At 39.8% G+C, this 21733-nt stretch overlaps 1 protein-coding gene across 2 annotated transcripts in view; it reads left to right on the top strand.

Moving 5' to 3' along the window:
• Window positions 1-21733, top strand: part of ANKRD55 (ankyrin repeat domain 55) — a 528797-nt gene that overhangs the window by 249387 nt on the left and 257677 nt on the right. For both annotated transcript variants that reach the window (XM_058732233.1, XM_058732216.1), the window contains exons 2-3: window positions 2208-2327; window positions 3830-3908. The gene's annotated coding sequence lies outside the window, so the exon portion shown is untranslated. The remainder of the gene's footprint in view (window positions 1-2207; window positions 2328-3829; window positions 3909-21733) is intronic.

Genomic DNA, 21733 nt, shown 5'->3' on the forward strand with positions numbered 1-21733 from the left:
TACCTATAGTCTTATGATTTTCTTGCTGAATCAGTCATTTTTTCTTTTCTTTTTTTTTTTTTTGAGGGGTGGAGGGACATAGAGAGAGAGGAAGAGAGTGATAGAGAGAGAGGAAGAGAGTGACAGAGAGAGAGAAAGAGAGAGAGAGAGAGAGAGAGAGAGAGAGAGAGAGAATCTTAAGCAGGCTCCATGCCCAGTGGAGAACCCAAGGCAGGGCTTGAACCCACAAACCATGAGATCATGACCTGAACAAACACCAAGAGTTGGACACCCAACCAACAGAGCCACCCAGGCACCCCTCTAAGTTATTTTTTTTTCATTAGGTAAACTGTTTTTCTCCTGTTTGCATGTATTTTATCCATACAAGTCAATGAACCTGGGCAATAATGAACATTCCTTCTTAATGATCCTCTGGACCACTTATTCTAAAGTCATCAAATTCCTGCTTTTTTTTTTTTTTGAGAGAGAGAGAGAGAGAGAGAATAAGTGATGGAGGGGCAGAGAGAGAGGTTGACAGAGAATCCCCAAGCAGCCTCCAACTTCTCCATGCAGAGCCTGATATAGGGCTTGATCCCACGAACTCAGGTCAGATCATGACCTGAGCCCAGATCAAGAGTTGGATGCTTAACTGACTGAGCCACCCAGGAGACCCTAAAGTCATCAAATGCCTGCTCTGAGTCCGGCATTGTCTATGATTCAAAGCCATTCCTTCAGCTGTGGTCCACTGAATAGGCCTGGTAGCACATGACCTCTCTCTGTTTCTTCTTTCTTCCTGAGCTAAACCAAAAACATACACAGAAGAATCATAGCCTGTGTATCTGGAGGCCTAAGAGAGCTGTCCCGACCCTCCCCTGCAATTTCAACTGTAATTTTATAATCTTGGGTAGATCATCTTTCCTCAGAGGCTCAAATTAATCTTTGGTAGAAGTAGAGATGTTAAGATTTTATTCTTCTGTATACATAGACTCTGATGCACTGGAATTTATGTGATTCTATAAAGCTCTTTGGTGAGGGAGGACTCAGGTCCTTTTTTTTTGTCCACTAGCATCTGACAAAAGGGTATTTTGCCCTCTACTCAGCACCCAACCCCGTGCCTGGCACATAGTAAGGGCTTAATAAACAATTGTTGGATAAATGGAAGAAATAGTGAAAAGAACAATGGAAGGATGGAAAGATAGAAGGAAGAAAGAAAGAGAGAGAAGAAGGGAGAAAGAAAAGGAGTAGTGAAAGAAGGAAGGAGAGGGAGGAAGGTGTAGGGAGGGAGCAAGGGAGATGGCAAAGTCTAGATCAGACATAGCTCCTGATATGGAGAAGTGCTTACCAGAAACAGGAGAATTGGAACTTTAATACCTAACCTGTGCTAGGGTGAGAGAGAAACAGAGAGAGAGAGAGAGAGACAGAGAGAGAGATGCTCTAACCGTAAATTAGCTATTCAGTTTGGTTCCCTCCCTAGAGGATATTTTCATCAGTTCCTCCCAGGTGCAAAGGGCAAGGCCTCTCTGAGAGTCTGAGCAAAAGGGCTTTGTGAACTGTAAAGCTGAATGCAAATGGTGATTCACTGACACCACAAGCAAGGGCAAGTCTCCTGAGCAGTCCCAGGAGAGACTCTTTTGCCTTCTTTTTGTCATTTAAATTCTCAAAATCATCCCCAGCTTAGACTAAATCTACCTCAAATGTCTGTGATTAAAATTTCCACTCTGAAAATCTGAGCAATTTAGGAATTGTAGGAACTGGACCATCTGGAGATAATTTATAAATAACACTTGCATTTCAAATTGCCTCTGTCTTCCCAAAGAGTCCTCTGTCCTGTCAGTGGGACTTCCGCCAAGGCCCAAACTGCTAAATTGGGCCAGTAACACTGAAGTCGCTGGCGGGAGCTTCTTATCTCTGATTTGTCTAAGAATTTGGGACACTTCATTGAAACATTTGTTTTTCCTCATGTGAAATGTAGGCTAAAAGTTATTGGCTATCTTTAGGTTGGGAAAGGTTTTCAGGATTTTAACGCATGTGATTTACTCATTTGACTTTATCTACTGTTAAATAATTAAAACTCAAATCAAATACTAAATAGAATTCAAAATATCCTGGATATATAGGAAGATTTGGGGGCATTAAAAAATGACAAAGTCCTCTGTTTCTTTTTCACTAAATCCTGTTGACATGAGAGGGAGACATTAATACTATCTTTTTTCCTTCTTTTCTTTCAGGTCAGCACAGCCTTAGCCACTGCAGTGTGTTTCTGAAGAGTCAGTCCAGCTGTGTTAAACTGTACAATGGTCCTTTATGGGGCCAAAGCAGATAGGACCGTGCAGAGTTGATCAGCCTGGGTAATGATTCCTTGTACCATATGTCTGTGGAGTTGTCATATTGGTATTCTCTCACTTCTGCTAGTAGGAGCAGTTGAAGTCTCATGCCTGTTAATACCCTGGGATTGTGTTGTGTCTCAGATGTCATTATTTCTCAAGGAAAGGCAAAGTTTAAAAATGATCAAGTTTGGGGCGCCTGGGTGGCTCAGTCGGTTAAGCGTCCGACTTCGGCTCAGGTCATGATCTCACGGCTCGTGAGTTCGAGCCCCGCGTCGGGCTCTGTGCTGACAGCTCAGAGCCTGGAGCCTGTTTCAGATTCTGTGTCTCCCTCTCTCTCTGACCCTCCCCCGTTCATCCTCTGTCTCTCTCTGTCTCAAAAGTAAATAAATGTTAAAAAAAATTTTTTAAAAAAATGATCAAGTTCAAAGAGAGCTCTGCAACCTGGAATCTCTGGGATTCCACCCGCTCCCACTCCCCACACCCAAAATACACACATATATCCCTTCCTTGTCCCTAGCTAGGGACTCTGGATTCATACATATGCCTGCAGTTGGGCTTTGTGGACAGGAGGTCTTTACATTGCTTCTCAATCATCTACTAATGGCAAATGACAAAGTTGAGGAGCTCGTATAGGAGAGGGTCATACTGAATGCATTGCGTGAGAAACAATAAATTTATAAAGTAGGGCTCTTCTGGAGTTGGGATGAAAACTTTTTCATTTGAGTAGTATACTGCATAACACACAGAGATGTGTATTTCAAACCTAAAGATTATGGTATACATGTTGAGAAAACATACACCCATTTCTGAGAACACTGTTTGGCCAGGTAGTTTCATGATGGTTCTCTTCTCTTTTTCTCTCTGGGTCCCACAGAGTCATTCTTTGTGTAGCCTTCACATCTTCCTTTTGTTCCTCTAACATTTTATAGCATTGGTTTTCAAACAGATAAAGAAAGTTCTTTTGGATATGTATCAACATTTCTAGAAGGAAATGTATGTGTACTTTGAAAAAAAGGGTGTTTAATATTATAGGAGAATTTCACAACTTGGGAACCAATGTCAGTCTACTGTTCCTGTGATATAAGCAAACAAAGCAGGTTTATTAATTCTCTTAGTTGTAGGGAATCTGCACAAATGAGCCTTCTAAGGGAGCACCTGATGGGGCCAGGGTCTCATCTTGCTAGGTGGGTCATGTCAAGAGTTTGTTGGGTGGTTGAGCATAGCATTTAAAAAAATTTTTTTTAATCTTTATTTTTAAGAGAGAGAGAGACAGAGCATGAGTAGGGGAGGAAAAGAGAGAGAGGGAGACACAGAATCCAAAGCAGGCTCCAGGCTCTGAGCTGTCAGCACAGAGCCCCATGTGGGGCTTGAAGTCAAGAACCACGAGATCATGAGTCAGATGCTTAACTGACTGAGCCACCCAGGTGCATTTTTCTTTATAAAAGAGGAAAAGTATTTTTTTTAAGGTTCAAAACACTTCTGGGCGAAAATAATAACAGGAAATGCCTGTATCTCTCTTGTAGGATGAACTGAGACAGGAGTGCCCCTGCTGTGATAGAAGCAGCATATTCAGGGCACATGTTATAAGTCCAGAAGAGAAAGGTAAGTGTTGTGTGTGAAAACAGCTATGGCTTCAATGATATAGGCATTGCTTTCATTACATGAATGCAATTGCCCTAAAAAATGGAAACAGAAAGAGGATTGAGGACAGTGAATCCACAATGGGGCCTCAAAATGGGGGTCCTAGGACCTTCAGAACTGACAGCCATGAGGCTGCAGTATTTTTCCTCAAGAAACATTTATGATACATGTGGGGAGGGATGGGGGAACAGAGGCTGCTTCCTAATCTCCAGTGATGGTGCCCTGGGCTGGGGGTGGGAACAGAGGCCCCACCTGAGCAAGCAAATAACAGAGGTCCTTCTTAGAACTCTTAGTAGGGAGAAGCTCTCTGTAGGTGACTTCATGGTGTCAATTCTGCAGGCCTTCTGAACCTACCCAGGCATGCTAGTCCCACAGTGTTCATGAGCAGAGGCTCTGGGGAGCAAAAAGAGTGAGTTGGATAGGAGTGGTGACACAGGAGACAGAATCATAGCAAGGCAGGTCTAACAAGTGAGTTTTGACAGTGAAAGGAGGAGAAAACCCAGTGAGCAGTGCCAAATCCAACAAAAGTCTCCATGTCCTCATAGGTGAAGATGGGAAGGGTGAGGACAACTGGACATAATTTTGGTGGAGAGCTGGAAGGACCTTGTGTTGATGAGAAGATATGACCTCCCTATCAGGCTATGGAGGGATAATAAGCAGGACCAAGGAATACCAAGAGGTAGAAAAGAAGGATAGGCACCACATGACATTAGAGGTCATGCCTGGGCCATCCTGAGGCTTTGCAAGAGAGAAGGATTTTGGAGAATTGCAGTCCAGAGAGTTCCCTTGTGGGTTTTCAGCTCCTAGATTATGGTCTTGAAAGCTGATGACAGGAGCCTAGAGATGGGGCTAAGTACATGAAATGGAGGAGAAACCACAGGGAATCCTAAGACACTGGGGACATGTTGGGCAATGAAAGATGTGACTCACTGGTAAGGAGGTCCAACAAGAAGCATGATCTCCAAAAATTTAGGGTATTGCTAAGGTGGCACAGGGCAATTAGTCCTCTCCATTTTAAGGAAAACTGAGCCATAAATTAGAAATGCAAATAAATATTTTAGAAACCTCTTCCCACTTCCCTTCAATATTGATATTTAATGCAAGGATTGCTCTGACCTCAACTAGACTGTCTACAGACCAAACCAGGCTGTCCCCAGAACTCTGATTCCTTACCAGCAGCCTGGATATGTTATCTAAAAGAGCAACCAGGAAAGAAGGACCCATGAAAATCTAGGCAGGAAGCACCTTCTTCAATTTTCTAAAATACAAGATAAAAAGTGACAACAGCCCAGGGAGATGATGTGACAGTAGAAGGAGCAGGAAGAAACAATAATCTCTGGCACAATTCTGGCCACAATGCTAACCAGAATTTTGAGAGAGTCTGGGACAAATGAAGAAGAGAAGCTGGATCACAAATAGTATTTTATTGGGAATCACAATAAATAGGATCTTCCTAAACTCTTACTAACCTAGCTTGGGACATTTGGAAAGTAATTTAATGTCTCGAGACTTGATTTCTTCCTGCATGTGAGAGTTGAAACAGGTGGTCCTTCAGGTCCCCTCTAATCCTGGTATTCTATAAATCTGGGGTTCTGGGTAGTTTACAGACTAGAACACTCTCCCAGATTTTCCAGAGCGAATACTGTACCTCTGATAGGGCTTCAGCCAATTTTGTGATTTTTCCTATTATCCCAGAGAATATCTCCACCTAGAAAATGCTGGGGATGGATCCTTTATACTAGTAAAGAGATTACACCAATTAGTGCTAAGTTTCCCCATAGCCCTGAGTTTACCATGCATTTTACTCTCAGTATGGTCCAAGCCATTCCTACCTCATTCATTTACCAAGAGATACATTTAGTTGGAATGTGGTACTGTTGCAAAGCCAGATGAGCCTACCAGTCATTAAGGAGACCTAAACCCATATACCAACCCCAGTATCTCAAAGAAAGACTGTTGAGTTTTGCTTGGCTTTTCAGTCCAGCAATCAGGTAAAATGTGCTGGGTAGACTTTAACTATTATATGACCCTTATAATTATAGTGCTTTTACTTTGGAGCCCAGGGGAAATGTCACAGGTGCTCCAGCCTGAGCTCTGGGCCACCTGGACCTCCCCTAAGTCATGCCTGGACTCCTGTTCCAAAGCAGAACTGTTTTTACTCTATTCCCAGCAGTGGACTCTGTACCAGGACTTTTGGGGTGCATGTTATCTACACTGGGAACCCAGTATTTGTTCATTCATGCTCTCTTGGAATACTTACTGTGATGAAGGCACGTTGTGGGTACAATGAAAATTACTCTTTTGGTGTTCCTATAACATTTGTTTATTTGATCCTCTAACTCAGAAGTCAGCAAACCACAGCTCCTGCCCCACATCCAGCCCTCTGCTTGTTTAGAATAGTTTTTACATTCACGAGGTTGAAAAATAAAGTATAATATTTGTTAAATGTGAACCTTTTACTCAATCCAGACTTTATTGTCTATAAATAAAGCTATAGTAGAGCAAAGCTATGTTAGGCAGAATCTAAAATGACCCCCAGTGACAATCCCTCTTGCATAATATTCTCCCCTTGATTGTGGGCAAAACCTGTGAACATAATGAGGTTTCACTGCTGTGATTATGTTACATTATACGGTAGAAGGGATTATTGCAGGTGTAATTAAGGTTACTAATCAATTGACTTTGGCTACTCAATGGGAAAGTTACTCAGGTGGGTCTAAGGTAATCATATGAGCCCTTTAAAAGTAAAGGGTTCTCCCTGGCTGGGAGAAGAAGAGGAAGTTAGAGAGATGTCCTTCCCCTGGCTTGGAAGAGAACAAACATTCATATTATGAATGGCCTATGAGACACCTGAGAGAGGCCTCTAAGAACTGAGAATGGCTCTCACTGACATGCAGCAAGGAGGCTGGTGTATCAATCCTACAACCCCAAAGAGCTGGATTCTTCCAAACCCTGAGTAAGTTTGGAAGCAAATTCTTACCCAGAGCCTGTAGATGAGAGCTCTTCTGGCCAGCACCTTCTTGTCAGGCTTGTCAGACCCTAAGTAGAGAATTCTAGGCCAATTAGACTTCTGACCTATAGAACTAGAATTAGTAAATAAGTGTTGTTTTAAGACACTAAATTTGTGGTCATTTGCTATGCAGTGATAAAATAATAATAAAAGAACTATGCTTATTCATGTGCATATCATTTCTGACTGCGTTTGCACTATATTAGCAGAGTTTAGCTGCAACAGAAACCACATGGCCCACAAAACCTGAGATATTTACTAATCTGACCCTGAAAAAGTATATCAACCTGTGTTATAATAAAAAAAACGTAATCTCACGTGAGATGTATTTGGTCAGTTTTTTGTCTGACCCAAGGCTTTCAAGAAATAGGGCTTACATTTGGAACCACTCAGCAAACATTCCTTTCATTCAACTAAATTAGGCCAAAAAACTAGTAGACACCAGGCTGTCCTGCAGACCCCCTCTCCATTCCAGTTCTTACAAGGTTGGGGAAGGAGACAGAGTGTCCATGTATTTAGAGAGAAAAAAAAATTAGACGAAGGTGTTCTATATTGGAGGTTGTCATTTTCTACATTATGAGTTTCTGTAATGGTTGAATTTATGTAATAAATTTTTATTAAATTAGTAATAATTATAATATTATTTTTAAAGGCTACACTGTGCTTCACTTTGTTCTTTCTTGAGGCAGTGGCCTGGAGAAGATAATGTATGAAAACTCTTGCTTTGTGACTAGAATTCATTCCACTGCTTCTTGATTTTTCTTCTCTTCATGATGTCCCTTTGACCTTAACAGTGGAATAAGTCAGGGTAATCCAATTTTTCATTCACTAATATTGGTGATCTAGGAGAGTAATTTTCAACCATTTTAGAATTTGTATCTTCTAACACACACACACACACACACGCACACACACACACACACAAATGAAAAGATTTGTCATTGTATGTATTTAGCTTTGAATTGAGTTAAAACTCATGTGATTCTGAGGATGGGGAGAAGCTGAAGAGGATGTATTCGTGTCCTAGGGTTGCTGTTACAAATTACCACAAACTAGGAGGCTTAAAAACAGAAATTTATTCTTACAGTTTTGTAGGCCAGACACCTAAAATCAAGGCAGCACTGATTCTTCTACGGGAAGTCTCTCAGGGAAGGTTCTAAGGTTCTTCTAAGCAGTTTCTAAAGGAGAATCCATTCCATGCCTTTATCCTAGCTTCTGGTGGCTGCTGGAAACTCTGAATTCCCTTGGCTTTTAGCTGAGTAACTCCAGTTTCTGCCTCTGTCTTCACATGGCCTTCCCCTCTGTTTGTGTCTCAGATCTCTCTCTGCCTTTATCTTATGAGGACACCTGTCACTGGATTTAGGCCTACCCTAAATCCGGGATGATCTCATCTTGAGATCCTTAACTTAATTACATCTGCAAAGACCCATTTATTTGCCAAAAAGGTCACAGCTGTGGCTATGAGGGTTAGGACTTGGACATTTTTTTTTTTTGAAAGCCACAATTCAACCCACTCTAGAGGTATTTAACATGTTCTCAGAGCTTATAGGGAAGACTCTCAATCTCATAAATAGCAATTGAAATCAACAAAGATGTCCTATATGGTAGTGAAAGTTATTTTTTCCCTCATAGAACTTTATGGATACTCAGCGTTTCCCTCTGTTATCCTGTGATTATAGGTTGGACAATTCCTCAGTGACGAGGCATATGAGAGATGGCAAGCCTTCACAGTATCTTATGTGGGTACCCCTTTTTGTCTTTACCTTTTTACCCATCTGGACAAAACCAAAGAATCATGCAACATTAGAAGTGTCAAAAGTCAGAGTAGTTATCCTCAAGTGTTAGATCCAGGATAGAACCCTGTGGAGCCTTTCTGTAAGTGGAAAATTGTTGGTGTTCTCTAGCAGAAGAGGATGGTTCTCTTTGGGAATGAGTCCATGCCCCTTATTGTCCATTTGGCCTTGGGAAAATCAGATGCTGTGATCTGGTTTCTCTCTCTGTAAAGAAGGTCTAACAATGCCTTGCTACCTTACCACGGTGTTGTGTGAATTTGCTGACACCCATAAAGCTCCCTGAAAATGAAGAGGCTTACATAAGTCCCTGGTATTATTCGCACAGCAAATGTTTTCCCCTGAGAATAAAGTCATAAATGGTACCATTGTGCAGCCGGTGGAACGTGTTCAAAAGTTTCCGTTCACAACTAGTAGATCAAGTTGTGGGTGGCTGTATGGACTTTCTGTGCTCATGCCAAGCTGCATCCAAAACAGTCTGCACAATGGGCTATCCTGGAATGAAAAGCTGTACTGTAAGAGATGGCCAGATCATGGCATCGCATCACATGGGACAGTCCTATGTAGCCAGTGACTTCATATGCACCTTTTCTTTCTTGCACCTCTTCCAGCAGAAAGAAGTAATAGCAGAGACAGTGGCGACATGGCTGTCTAACATGGCAGCAATTGAAAGTCAATTCTCTTCTACCACATTGAAAAACTTTACAAGGCTAAGTAAGGATGTATGATTGTGAAGGATCATAATTATAACCTTTCTTTCTTTCTTTCTTTCTTTCTTTCTTTCTTTCTTTCTTTCTTTCTTTCTTTCTTTCTTTCTTTCTTTCTTTCTTTCTTTCTTTCTTTCTTTCTTTCTTCTCTCTCTTAATTTTGGGGCCAGTAAAGTCATGGTACAAATGAGATTAAGTGTTCAGGTTAAGAACCTATTCTCTTTAAATACAGTTCATTTTAGTGGGCATATGTGGGAACAGTCTGGACAGAATGCCACTGGCTGACATAGGAGATAGGAGAGGATCTTCTTTCTACCATTATGAGCCCTGGAAATACTCTGAGACATGATACAGGAAAATGCCTTCCCTCTCTTAACAAGGTTTGGGATTCTCTGTGCTCAGATGTCACACCTGAGAAAATGACAGATACTTTAATTAAATGAGAGGAAGATTAGCTACTGAAGATATTATAATTATTTTTTAAAGGAAGTCATGTTTAATTAGAGATATTTGGGGATTATACTAATAGACTTACTTGTATCAAGGTTACTCCCCTGAATGGAGAATATTCTCACATGAAAAAGCAAAGGAGGAATCACAGAATAATGGAATTTTTGAGCTGTGAGTAACCTACCTTGATATTAAACTATTTGATAACTTTTCAAATGCCCTGGACAAACTGACATTTTTTCCCTTTCTTTTCAAAGGCAACCATGGGCAAAAAATCTTGATGTTAATGGAATTAGGTCAATAAAAGTAAAATCTTTTTATTTTAATGCAGAGGCTGTGGAGGAGTACTGTGCATGGGTACATGGGATTCCCTTGAGCCCCTCACTCCCATACTCCAGACACATTCTGTTTTCAGATAATCTTTGATTCATTCATTCAGTGCCCGTTTGTTGAACACCCACCATGTATTCACCAGTGCTGGAAGTACAAAAAAATAATAGACATGTTCACTGTCTTCATGGAGCCCCTAATCCAGTAAAGAACAAAGTGACAAGTATTGTGATGGAATAACTGGAATAACTGAAAGGAATTTCATCATTATGTCTTGCTTCCGGCCTTAATATTCAAGGTCTTGGCACCTTCTATTGACTTGACTTTTCTCCCTTGAATTCCTTTTGCCATACATATCATGAGAACCATGGCCCATATAGTGTCACATGGTTCTCTTCTAGTTTAAGGGAGCTTCAGTCACCTCCTGGAGGATGTGGAGCAGCACAGGTGCAGTGGTCAGGGGAAGGCTCTTGTTTCCAGGGAAACCACACAGCCAGACTGGAGGACGTTGCATGAATATTTCTATGTGACTAGACCCATCTTAGACACTTGAACTGTTGCCAGAGTTTCTTCATCAGTGTGCAGTCTGGAGACCCAGAGGCTGGGTAGTGCTGATCATTGTGACCAAGTTCAGAGGTTCTGAAGGAGCTATATGCCTGAACAAGGCCAAGCATGCTTATGAGCCTGAGAGACATAATAATTTCAGCACTGTGATATGCTGGCTTTTTGGTAGCTTCAAGGAAGCAGACACTAATATCTCTGATAAACTCCCTGGACCTCTGACCACAGACTGCTTTCCCCTTTCATGTTAGTCCAGTGACCAGGGGCCAGGCCATCTGGGGAAAAGAAGGGATGAGATGGAGAGATGATTCAAGGAGAAGGCAGTACATTCTCCACTCTGTTTCTAAGGCTTGGGGTATTCCTTCAGCAGTTTCACAGCAGACTCTATTAGTTACTTATTCTAAATCCAGTCCTCCACTTCTTTCAAGGTTTCTTAAGGGAAGCAATATGCCTAGTTATTGCTTTGCTTTCCTACCCTGTCTCACTGCTGACAGAAGCTTATGACATAACCTGAGCCATTGAGATATAAGCTGAAGTCAGGTTGGGACTTTTGAAAAAAGTTTTGTTTTCTTGCTAAAAAGGGACCCATGTATGTGGCACCATTCTTCCTGTCCCCACTTCATTCTTCCTTGGACATGGACATGATGTCAGGAGAGCAACAGCCATTTTGTAGCCAAGAGGCAGTAAAGATGAAGACAAAGCAAAGATTCTAGGCAAAGTGGAATAGGAAGATCCATGTATGAATGTATATATTTTTTAATTTTAATTCCAGTTGGTTAACAGAGAATTATATTAGTTCCAGACGTACAATATAGTGATTCAACAATTCCACATATCACCCTGTCCTAACTATGGGAAGTACATTCCTTAATATCCATCATCTATTTTACCCATTCCACAACCCACCTCCCCTCTGGTAACGATCAGTTTGTTCTCTATAGTTAAGGGTCTGTTTCTTGATTTGTCTCTCTCTCTCTTTTATTCCCTTTGCTCATTTGTTTTGTTTCTTAAATTCCACATGTGAGTGAAATCATATGGTATTTGTCTTTCTCTGACTGCCTTATTTCACTTAGCATTGTTCTAACTCCATCCATGTTGTTGCAAATGGCAAGATTTCATTTTTTCTTTTGTGGCTGAATAATAATCCATTATGTATATATATCACATCTTCTTTATCCATTTATCTATAGATGGACACTTGGGCTGCTTTTTTGTCTTAGCTATTGTAGATAATGTTGTTATAAACATCAGAGTGCATGAAATAGTGATTTTGTATTCCTTGGGTAAATACCCATTAGTTAAATTGCTGGATCATTGGGTAGTTCTGTTTTTAACTTTTTAAGGAATCTCTATACTATTTTCCACATTAGCTGCACCAGTTTGTATTCCCACCAACAGTGCATGAGGGTTTCTTTTTCTCCACATCCTCACCAACACCTGTTATTTCTTGTGTTCTTGACTTTGGCCATTCTGACAAGTATGAGGTGATATCTCATTGTAGTTTTGATTTGAATTCCCCTGACAATGAGTGATGTTGAGTACCTTTTTATTATGTCTGTTGGCCATCTGGATTATTTGTTTTTTAGGTGTTGAGTTGTATCAGTTCTTTGTATGTTTATCTCTTTTGGATACTAACCTTTTATTGGATATGTGCTTTGCAAATATCTTCTCCCATTCCATATATTGCCTTTTAGTTTTATTGATTGTTTACTTTGCTGTGCAGAGGCTTTTTATTTTGATGTAGTCCCAATAGTTTATTTTTAATTTTGTTTTTCTTGCCTTAGGACCCTATCTAGAAAAAAGTTGCTATCACCCATGTCAGAGAAGTTACTGCCTGTGTTGCCCGTTTTCTCCTCTAGGATTTTTATGGTTTCATGTCTCACATTTAGGTCTTTTTTTTTTTTTAATGTTTATTTATTTTTGAGAGAGAGACAGAGTGTGAGCGGGGGAGGAGCAGAGAGAGAGGGAGACACAGAATTGGAAGCAGGGTCCAGGCTCTGAGCTGTCAGCACAGAGCCTGACATGGGGCTCGAACTCACAGACCACGAGATGATGACCTGAGCCGAAGTCGGACGCTCAAATGACTGAGCCACCCAGGCGCCCCTCACATTTAGGTCTTTAATCCATTTTGATTTTATTTTAGCCTGCGGTCTAAGAAAGTAGTCCAGTTTCATTCATTTGCATGTAGCTGTCCAGTTTTCACAATACCATTTGTTTAAGAGACAACCTTTTCCCCATTAGGTATTCTTTCCCACTTTGTCAAAGATTAATTGGCCATATAGTTGTGGGTTCCTTTCTGGGTTTTCTGTTCTATTCCAATGGTCTATGTGTCTGTTTTTGTGCCAGTACCATACTGTTTTGATTATGACAGCTTTATATTTTTTTGTTTTTGTTTTTTGTTTTGTTTTTGTTTTTTAGAGAGAGAGAGCACACAAGCAAGTGGGGAAGCAGGGAAGATGGTGAGAGAGAGAATCTTAAGCCAACTCCATGCTTAGTTTGAAGCTTGACACAGGGCTCTATCCCAAAACCCTAGGATCACAATCTGAGCTGAAGCCAGGAGTCAGATGCTCAACTTAGTGAGCCATGCAGCCTCCCCTGATTATGACAGCTTTGTTATAGAACTTGAAGTGATGCTTCCAGCTTTGTTTTTCCTTTTCAAGGTTGCTTTGGCTAGTTGGGGTCTTTTATGGAACCATACAAATTTTAGGATTTTTTGTTCTAGCTCTGTGAAATATGCTGTTGGTATTTTCAAAGGGATTGCATTAAATGCATGGATGGCTTTGGGTAGTATAGACATTTCAATATGTGTTTCTCCAATCCATAAACGTGGAATGTCTTTCCATTTCCTTGTGTCATCTTCAGGTTCTTTCATCAGTGTTTTATAGTTTTCAGAGTATAGATCTTTTACCTCTTTGGTTAGGTTTATTCCTAGGTATCTTACTATTTTTTTGGTGTAATTGTAAATGGGATAAATTACTTAATTTCTCTTTCTGGTACTTCATTATTGGTGTATAAAAATGCAGATTCCTGTATGTTGATTTTGTATCCTGTGACTTTACTAAATCCCTGTTATCAATTCTAGCAATTTTTTGGTGGAGTCTCTCTGATTTTCTATATATAGTATCATATCACCTGCAAATAGTGAAAGCTTTACTTCTTTCTTGCCGATTTGGATGTCTTTTATTTCTTTTTGATGTCTGATTGCTGTGGCTAAGACTTAAAGGACTATGTTGAATAAAAGTGGTGAGAGTGGACATCCCTATCTTTTTCCTGACTTTTGGAGAAAAGCTGTCAGTTTTTCCCCATTGAGGATGATGTTAGCTGTGGGTTTTTCATATATGGACTTTATTATATTGAGTATGTTTTCCCTAAACCTATCCAGTTGAGGGTTTTTATCATGAATGGGTGTTGTACTTTGTCAAATGCTTTTTCTGTATCTATTGAAATGACCATAGGGTTCTTATCCTTTGTTTTATTGATGTGATGTATCATGTTGATTGATTTGCAAATACTGAACCACACTTACAACCCAGGAATAAATTCCACTTGATGATGATGAATGATTTTTTTAAATGTATTGTTGGATTTAGTTTGCTAGTGTTTTGTTGAGATTTTTGCATCTATGTTCATCAGAAATAGTGGCCTGTAGTTCTCTTTTTTATGGTGTCTTTTTCTGGTTTTGGTAACAGGATAATTCTGGCCTCATAGAATGAGTTTGGAAATTTTTCTTCCTTTTTTGTTTTATGGAATGGCTTGAGAAGAAGAGGTACTAACTTTTAAATGTTTGGTAGAATTCACCTGTGAAGCCATCTGCTCCTGGACTTTTGTTTTTTGGGATTTCTTTGATTGCTGATTCAATTTCATTGCTGGTTATCAGTCTGTTCAAATTTTGTTTCTTCTTGTTTCGGTTTTGGTAATTTATATGTTTCTAGGAATTCATCCATTTCTTCCAGGTTGTCCAGTTTGTTCACAAATAGTTTTTCATAATATTCTCGTATAATTCTTTGTATTTCTTTGGTGTTAGTTGTTATTTCTCCTTTCTTATTTGTGGTTTCACTTGAGGATACATTCATTTAATTATTCAATTAATATTTACTGAGTGTCCACTATGTGCTAAGAACTGTTTTAGTTTGTTAGAGATATAGAAGTGAGCAAAATACACAATTTTTTTTCTCCTTGAGGTTTGCATTTTAGTGGTGACAGGAGAGAAAGATAATATATACTGTATAATAAGTGAAAGATATAGTATGTCGCATAGTGAAAAGTACTATAGAGAAAAGAACAGCAGACATACATGTGGTGCGGCCCCAAATGCTAATGTAAGGACTTTGATATTCCTCTGGGCAAATCATTGGAGGGTTGTGCATAGAGATATGATGTGATCTGACTTAAATTTTAACAAGATCACACTGGCTGTTAGGTTGAGGATAGATTAAAAGAAGAAAGATAGGGGCGCCTGGGTGGCGCAGTCGGTTAAGCGTCCGACTTCAGCCAGGTCACGATCTCGCGGTCCGTGAGTTCGAGCCCCGCGGCAGGCTCTGGGCTGATGGCTCGGAGCCTGGAGCCTGTTTCCGATTCTGTGTCTCCCTCTCTCTCTGCCCCTCCCCCGTTCATGCTCTGTCTCTCTCTGTCCCAAAAATAAATAAAAAACGTTGAAAAAAAATTTAAAAAAAAAAAAAAAGAAGAAAGATAAACCTAAGTCCCCTAATGGCATCTGTGAACAGCTAAGCCAACACTAGTAATCACTTGCTTCCAGAAATCTTGTTATCTGTGGAAAATAACTCATTATTTTTTCACACTACTCCTAGTCACATATTCCATCACTTACAGCCATGCTCATTTCTGATATAGCTAGTTACCATCATTTGCTGAATATCTACTGTGTGCCGAGTGTTGTGTTAGTCCTGGGGAGACAAATACGAACATACATGTAGTTGTTATCAAAAAGCCTTTCCAGGGACTTACAATCCAATTCTGGGGGAACCAACAGGCAAACCATTACACAGCAATACGGCAATTGCTTTAGCAAGGTTTGTGTGGAGAATGGGGTGAGCATAAGGTAGACGGGAGAGCACCTAGCCAAGTGAAGGAGGCAGGGAAGTCTTTATGAAAGCTCAGCAGGTGATTCTCAGGTGAACAATCCAGTGGAGGGCATTCCAGCCAGAGGAACTAACTGCATGTGCAATATAAAACATGGAGTGTTCAGGACCTATAAATAGATGAGTATTCTTAGGAGAGTAGAGTTTGGGAGGTGGGGAGAAGATGGTAAGAAGTAATGGGAGGTTAGGCTGGAGGTGGATGGGAATGGTGATGGAGGATTTTGTATGAGTCAAAGAAGAATATGATTTATCCTTTAGCCTACAGGGAGGCAGTGGAGCCATCACTCTGGCAGTAGGATTAACAAGTACTTGTAAGGGAGTGAGACTGGAGAAAAGACAGGAATCCAGGAAACAGTACAACCAGAGCCAAGGCAGACCTGGGATGGGGAGGAAGGAATGCAGAGCTGGTAGTTTGTATGGAGTGAGAGACAAGGAGACGATCCAGGATGACCGACACACTGCATATACCTCTGCATGAATAGCCAGATAGTATTTTTGGCATAGAGATCACACCAGAAGACACTGAACAGTCTTTTTTTTAATGGACTATTAAAGTATGACTAGTTTTGACATAAGCTCCTGGAGATTGTGTCTGCTTAGTTAATACCAGGCAATTCCACTCAGCTAGCTTTGTGGAAGCTAGAGGGTAGCCCTAATACCTTGTCCAGGCTGTTTGCCTTCTTCCATGTGGCTGTGTGTTCAGTCCACCATTTGAATGTATTTTATATTCGCATCATCACTGCATGGGTAATAATACTAACAATGGCCATAGTTTGGAATTAAAGTATGAAAGACATGTTACATATACTCTTTTAAATTTTGTAATAGCAATGCAAAGAAAATATAATTAACTTGAGGCCTAGAGAGGTCAAATGACTGCCCTAAAGCCACATACCTAGTGAGGCAGAATGTGATTTGTACTCTGGACCACCTGACAAAGACTGCTGTTTCTGCTGTGTTGCAAGGTTACCTACCTTATTATAACCCATTGTCCACTTATGATTCAGGACTCTACATTTTGTCCACAATCACAGAGAAGAAAAAAAAGTATGACATTTGCAAAATACTTTCATATACATTAAAGACAAATTCTTCCAAGCATGTTTTGCTTCATTTCCATGAAGGGATTTGAGTCTCTCAGGGTTCCAAAGTTTCCAAAGGACTAAAAAGTATATAGTGACAAAACAAATTTAAGGACCAAATTACTAACTGATAAACCGTAATTTATAATACAAGACAATCCAGTTAATAAAAATCACACAGTTCCTTCACAGAGAATGGATTCAGGAAGGAATGCTTCAATTCCTTAACCACAGAGAAGAACAGAGCATTCTAGAACCTAAATGTGAGCAAGGCATAGGAATGATTATTCCAAAATCTACCCATGAGCACTTAATTCAGTGGTGGTACACCATCACTTGGTAATTAATTTTCTAAGCATCTACTGTATTTGGAGTGCTGCTTTTGGTGCTGTGAAGATGAGAAGGATGGAGACACAAGAAGAAACAAAGTCATGGGTCTCATTTCTCTAGGTCTTTCAAGAAAAGTAAAAGATATACTTTCTTTCTGAAACATTAAAGCAACAAAAGGTATCCCAATGCCATTACTCAGGACCACAGAGTTCAATAGCTGTACCTAAGGGATCACCTGATCTAAACTTTGAAGTTCACAGATAATGAGATTAATCCCAAAAAAGTTTGTCACTTGCCTGAGGTCACAAAGATACCTGGTGTGAAAACTTCCTCTCCCATGAATCTCTTTTTTGCTGTAACTTTATTCAAAAATTGATTTTCAAGTATATAGCACATTCACCTGAAAGGGGAAAATATTTCCCTTCTATTTAATTCTGGAAAACCATAAAAACAAAGCAAAGAAATGCCAGTATCTCATTTGGAAGGGGCCTGATCATAGTGGGTTATTACTGTGTGCCAGTAATAACTGCACTGCAGCTTTTAAAATATAATAGCAAAATATAGGAAACAACCTCAATTTCTATCATTAGAGAACTGAATACATTAGAATCTATCCACACAATGGAATATGATACAACCATTAACAAATGAAACAGATTTATGTGTAATTGATATAGACATAATTTAAGTGAGAAAATCAAGATGTAGATCAATGTTATATATTCCTTCAACCAGTTTTTTTTACATAGTCTCAAGTCGTGAATTAAGATAAATTTTTTTCCAGTAATGGCTATAGTAGGTATTGTCATTTGCATTGCTCCAAAACTATTAAACATTTTTTCACATTTTTAAAAGTTTATTCATTTTGAGAGAGAGAGAGAGAGAGAGAGAGCGCAGGGGGAGGGGCAGAGAGAGAGGGAGAGAATCCCAAGCAGGCCGTATGCTATCAGCTCAGAACCTGACTTGGAGCTCAATCCCATAAACCACAAGACCATGACTTGAGTTGAAATCAACATTTGGGTGCTTGACTGACTGAGCAACCTAGATGTGCCTTTTTTCACATTTTAATACTTACCCACAATTTAAATCCGTTTTACATGTAGAATAATAAACGATACTACATTGCCATTTCCCATATTCCAAGTGTGAGGACATAATTTAGTTTCCATAAAAAAGATAAATTTACAAAAGACTTTGATTTAGAACTTTTGTTTAAAAAGGCAGGACATGGGGAGTCTGGGTGGTTCTGTTGGTTAAGCATCTGACTCCTGATTTTGGCTCAGGTCATGATTTCATGATTAGGAGATTGAGCCCCACGTTGGGCTTTACACTGGGTGTGGAGTCTGCTTAAGATTCTCTCTCTCCCTTTGCCCCTCCCTCTCTCTCTGAAGAGAAAGAAAGAAAGAAAGAAAGAAAGAAAGAAAGAAAGAAAGAAAGAAAGAAAGAGAAGGAAGGAAGGAAAGAAGGAGAAAAAAATAAAAAGGCAGGACATGGAGCATCCATTTGGCCCGTCTCAGCAGAAGCAGTGTCTTAGAGGTTCGTGGCTTTCTGATTTTTGTTTTTGTTTTTGCTTTTGTTTTAATTGTGGCAGAGTCAAAAACTCTTTTGAGGTCAGTTTCTTAGAGCTCAGCCTGGAATCTCTTTCATCAATCCTATTAGTGGTTCTAAGTGCTTCCTATATCCCTAAATAAATTCCTTTCTGACAAAGCTAGCTAGAGTAGATTCTGTTGACTGCAACTAAGCAGTGTTATCGGTATAAATGCTTTCAACTGTACTGTCATAGTATCCTTTACCATTATTTAATGACACCTTGGGCAGGTCTCATAGTTAAAATTAAACTTCCTGTCTAACCTTCCATTCATTTCCTTTTTTTTTTTCATTTATTTATTTATTTATTTATTTATTTATTTATTTTTTTTTTTTTTTAATATATGAAATTTACTGTCAAATTGGTTTCCATACAACACCCAGTGCTCATCCCAAAAGGTGCCCTCCTCAATACCCATCACCCACCCTGCCCTCCCTCCCACCCCCCATCAACCCTCAGTTTGTTCTCAGTTTTTAACAGTCTCTTATGCTTTGGCTCTCTCCCACTCTAACCTCTTTTTTTTTTTCCCTTCCCCTCCCCCATGGGTTTCTGTTATGTTTCTCAGGATCCACATAAGAGTGAAACCATATGGTATCTGTCTTTCTCTGTATGGCTTATTTCACTTAGCATCACACTCTCCAGTTCCATCCACGTTGCTACAAAAGGCCATATTTCATTCTTTCTCATTGCCACGTAGTATTCCATTGTGTATATAAACCACAATTTCTTTATCCATTCATCAGTTGATGGACATTTAGGCTCTTTCCATAATTTGGCTATTGTTGAGAGTGCTGCTATAAACATTGGGGTACAAGTGCCCCTATGCATCAGTACTCCTGTATCCCTTGGATAAATTCCTAGCAGTGCTATTGCTGGGTCATAGGGTAGGTCTATTTTTAATTTTCTGAGGAACCTCCACACTGCTTTCCAGAGCGGCTGCACCAATTTGCATTCCCACCAACAGTGCAAGAGGGTTCCCATTTCTCCACATCCTCTCCAGCATCTATAGTCTCCTGATTTCTTCATTTTGGCCACTCTGACTGGCGTGAGGTGATATCTGAGTGTGGTTTTGATTTGTATTTCCCTGATGAGGAGCGACGTTGAACATCTTTTCATGTGCCTGTTGGCCATCCGGATGTCTTCTTTAGAGAAGTGTCTATTCATGTTTTCTGCCCATTTCTTCACTGGGTTATTTGTTTTTCGGGTGTGGAGTTTGATGAGCTCTTTATAGATTTTGGATACTAGCCCTTTGTCCGATGTGTCATTTGCAAATATCTTTTCCCATTCCGTTGGTTGCCTTTTAGTTTTGTTGGTTGTTTCCTTTGCTGTGCAGAAGCTTTTTATCTTCATGAGGTCCCAATAGTTCATTTTGCTTTTAATTCGCTTGCCTTTGGGGATGTGTCAAGTAAGAAATTGCTATGGCTGAGGTCAGAGAGGTCTTTTCCTGCTTTCTCCTCTAAGGTTTTGATGGTTTCCTGTCTCACATTCAGGTCCTTGATCCATTTTGAGTTTATTTTTGTGAATGGTGTGAGAAAGTGGTCTAGTTTCAACCTTCTGCATGTTGCTGTCCAGTTCTCCCAGCACCATTTGTTAAAGAGACTGTCTTTTTTCCATTGGATGTTCTTTCCTGCTTTGTCAAAGATGAGTTGGCCATACGTTTGTGGGTCTAGTTCTGGGGTTTCTATTCGATTCCATTGGTCTATGTGTCTGTTTTTATGCCAATACCATGCTGTCTTGATGATGACAGCTTTGTAGTAGAGGCTAAAGTCTGGGATTGTGATGCCTCCTGCTTTGGTCTTCTTCTTCAAAATTACTTTGGCTATTCGGGGCCTTTTGTGGTTCCATATGAATTTTAGGATTGCTTGTTCTAGTTTCAAGAAGAATGCTGGTGCAATTTTGATTGGGATTGCATTGAATGTGTAGATAGCTTTGGGTAGTATTGACATTTTGACAATATTTATTCTTCCAATCCATGAGCAGGGAATGTCTTTCCATTTCTTTATATCTTCTTCAATTACCTGCATAAGCTTTCTATAGTTTTCAGCATACAGATCTTTTACATCTTTGGTTAGATTTATTCCTAGGTATTTTATGCTTCTTGGTGCAATTGTGAATGGGATCAGTTTCTTTATTTGTCTTTCTGTTGCTTCATTGTTAGTGTATAAGAATGCAACTGATTTCTGTACATTGATTTTGTATCCTGCAACTTTGCTGAATTCATGTATCAGTTCTAGCAGACTTTTGGTGGAGTCTATCGGATTTTCCATGTATAATATCATGTCATCTGCAAAAAGCGAAAGCTTGACTTCATCTTTGCCAATTTGGATGCCTTTGATTTCCTTTTGTTGTCTGATTGCTGATGCTAGAACTTCCAGCACTATATTAAACAACAGCGGTGAGAGTGGGCATCCCTGTCGTGTTCCTGATCTCAGGGAAAAAGCTCTCAGTTTTTCCCCATTGAGGATGATGTTAGCTGTGGGCTTTTCATAAATGGCTTTTATGATCTTTAAGTATGTTCCTTCTATCCCGAATTTCTCCAGGGTTTTTATTAAGAAAGGGTGCTGGATTTTGTCAAAGGCCTTTTCTGCATCGATTGACAGGATCATATGGTTCTTCTCTTTTTTTTTGTTAATGTGATGTATCACGTTGATCGATTTGCGAATGTTGAACCAGCCCTGCATCCCAGGAATGAATCCCACTTGATCATGGTGAATAATTCTTTTTATATGCTGTTGAATTCGATTTGCTAGTATCTTATTGAGAATTTTTGCATCCATATTCATCAGGGATATTGGCCTGTAGTTCTCTTTTTTTACTGGGTCTCTGGTTTAGGAATCAA

This window comes from Neofelis nebulosa, chromosome 1 (assembly GCF_028018385.1).
Source record: "Neofelis nebulosa isolate mNeoNeb1 chromosome 1, mNeoNeb1.pri, whole genome shotgun sequence".
Lineage (NCBI taxonomy): Eukaryota > Metazoa > Chordata > Mammalia > Carnivora > Felidae > Neofelis > Neofelis nebulosa.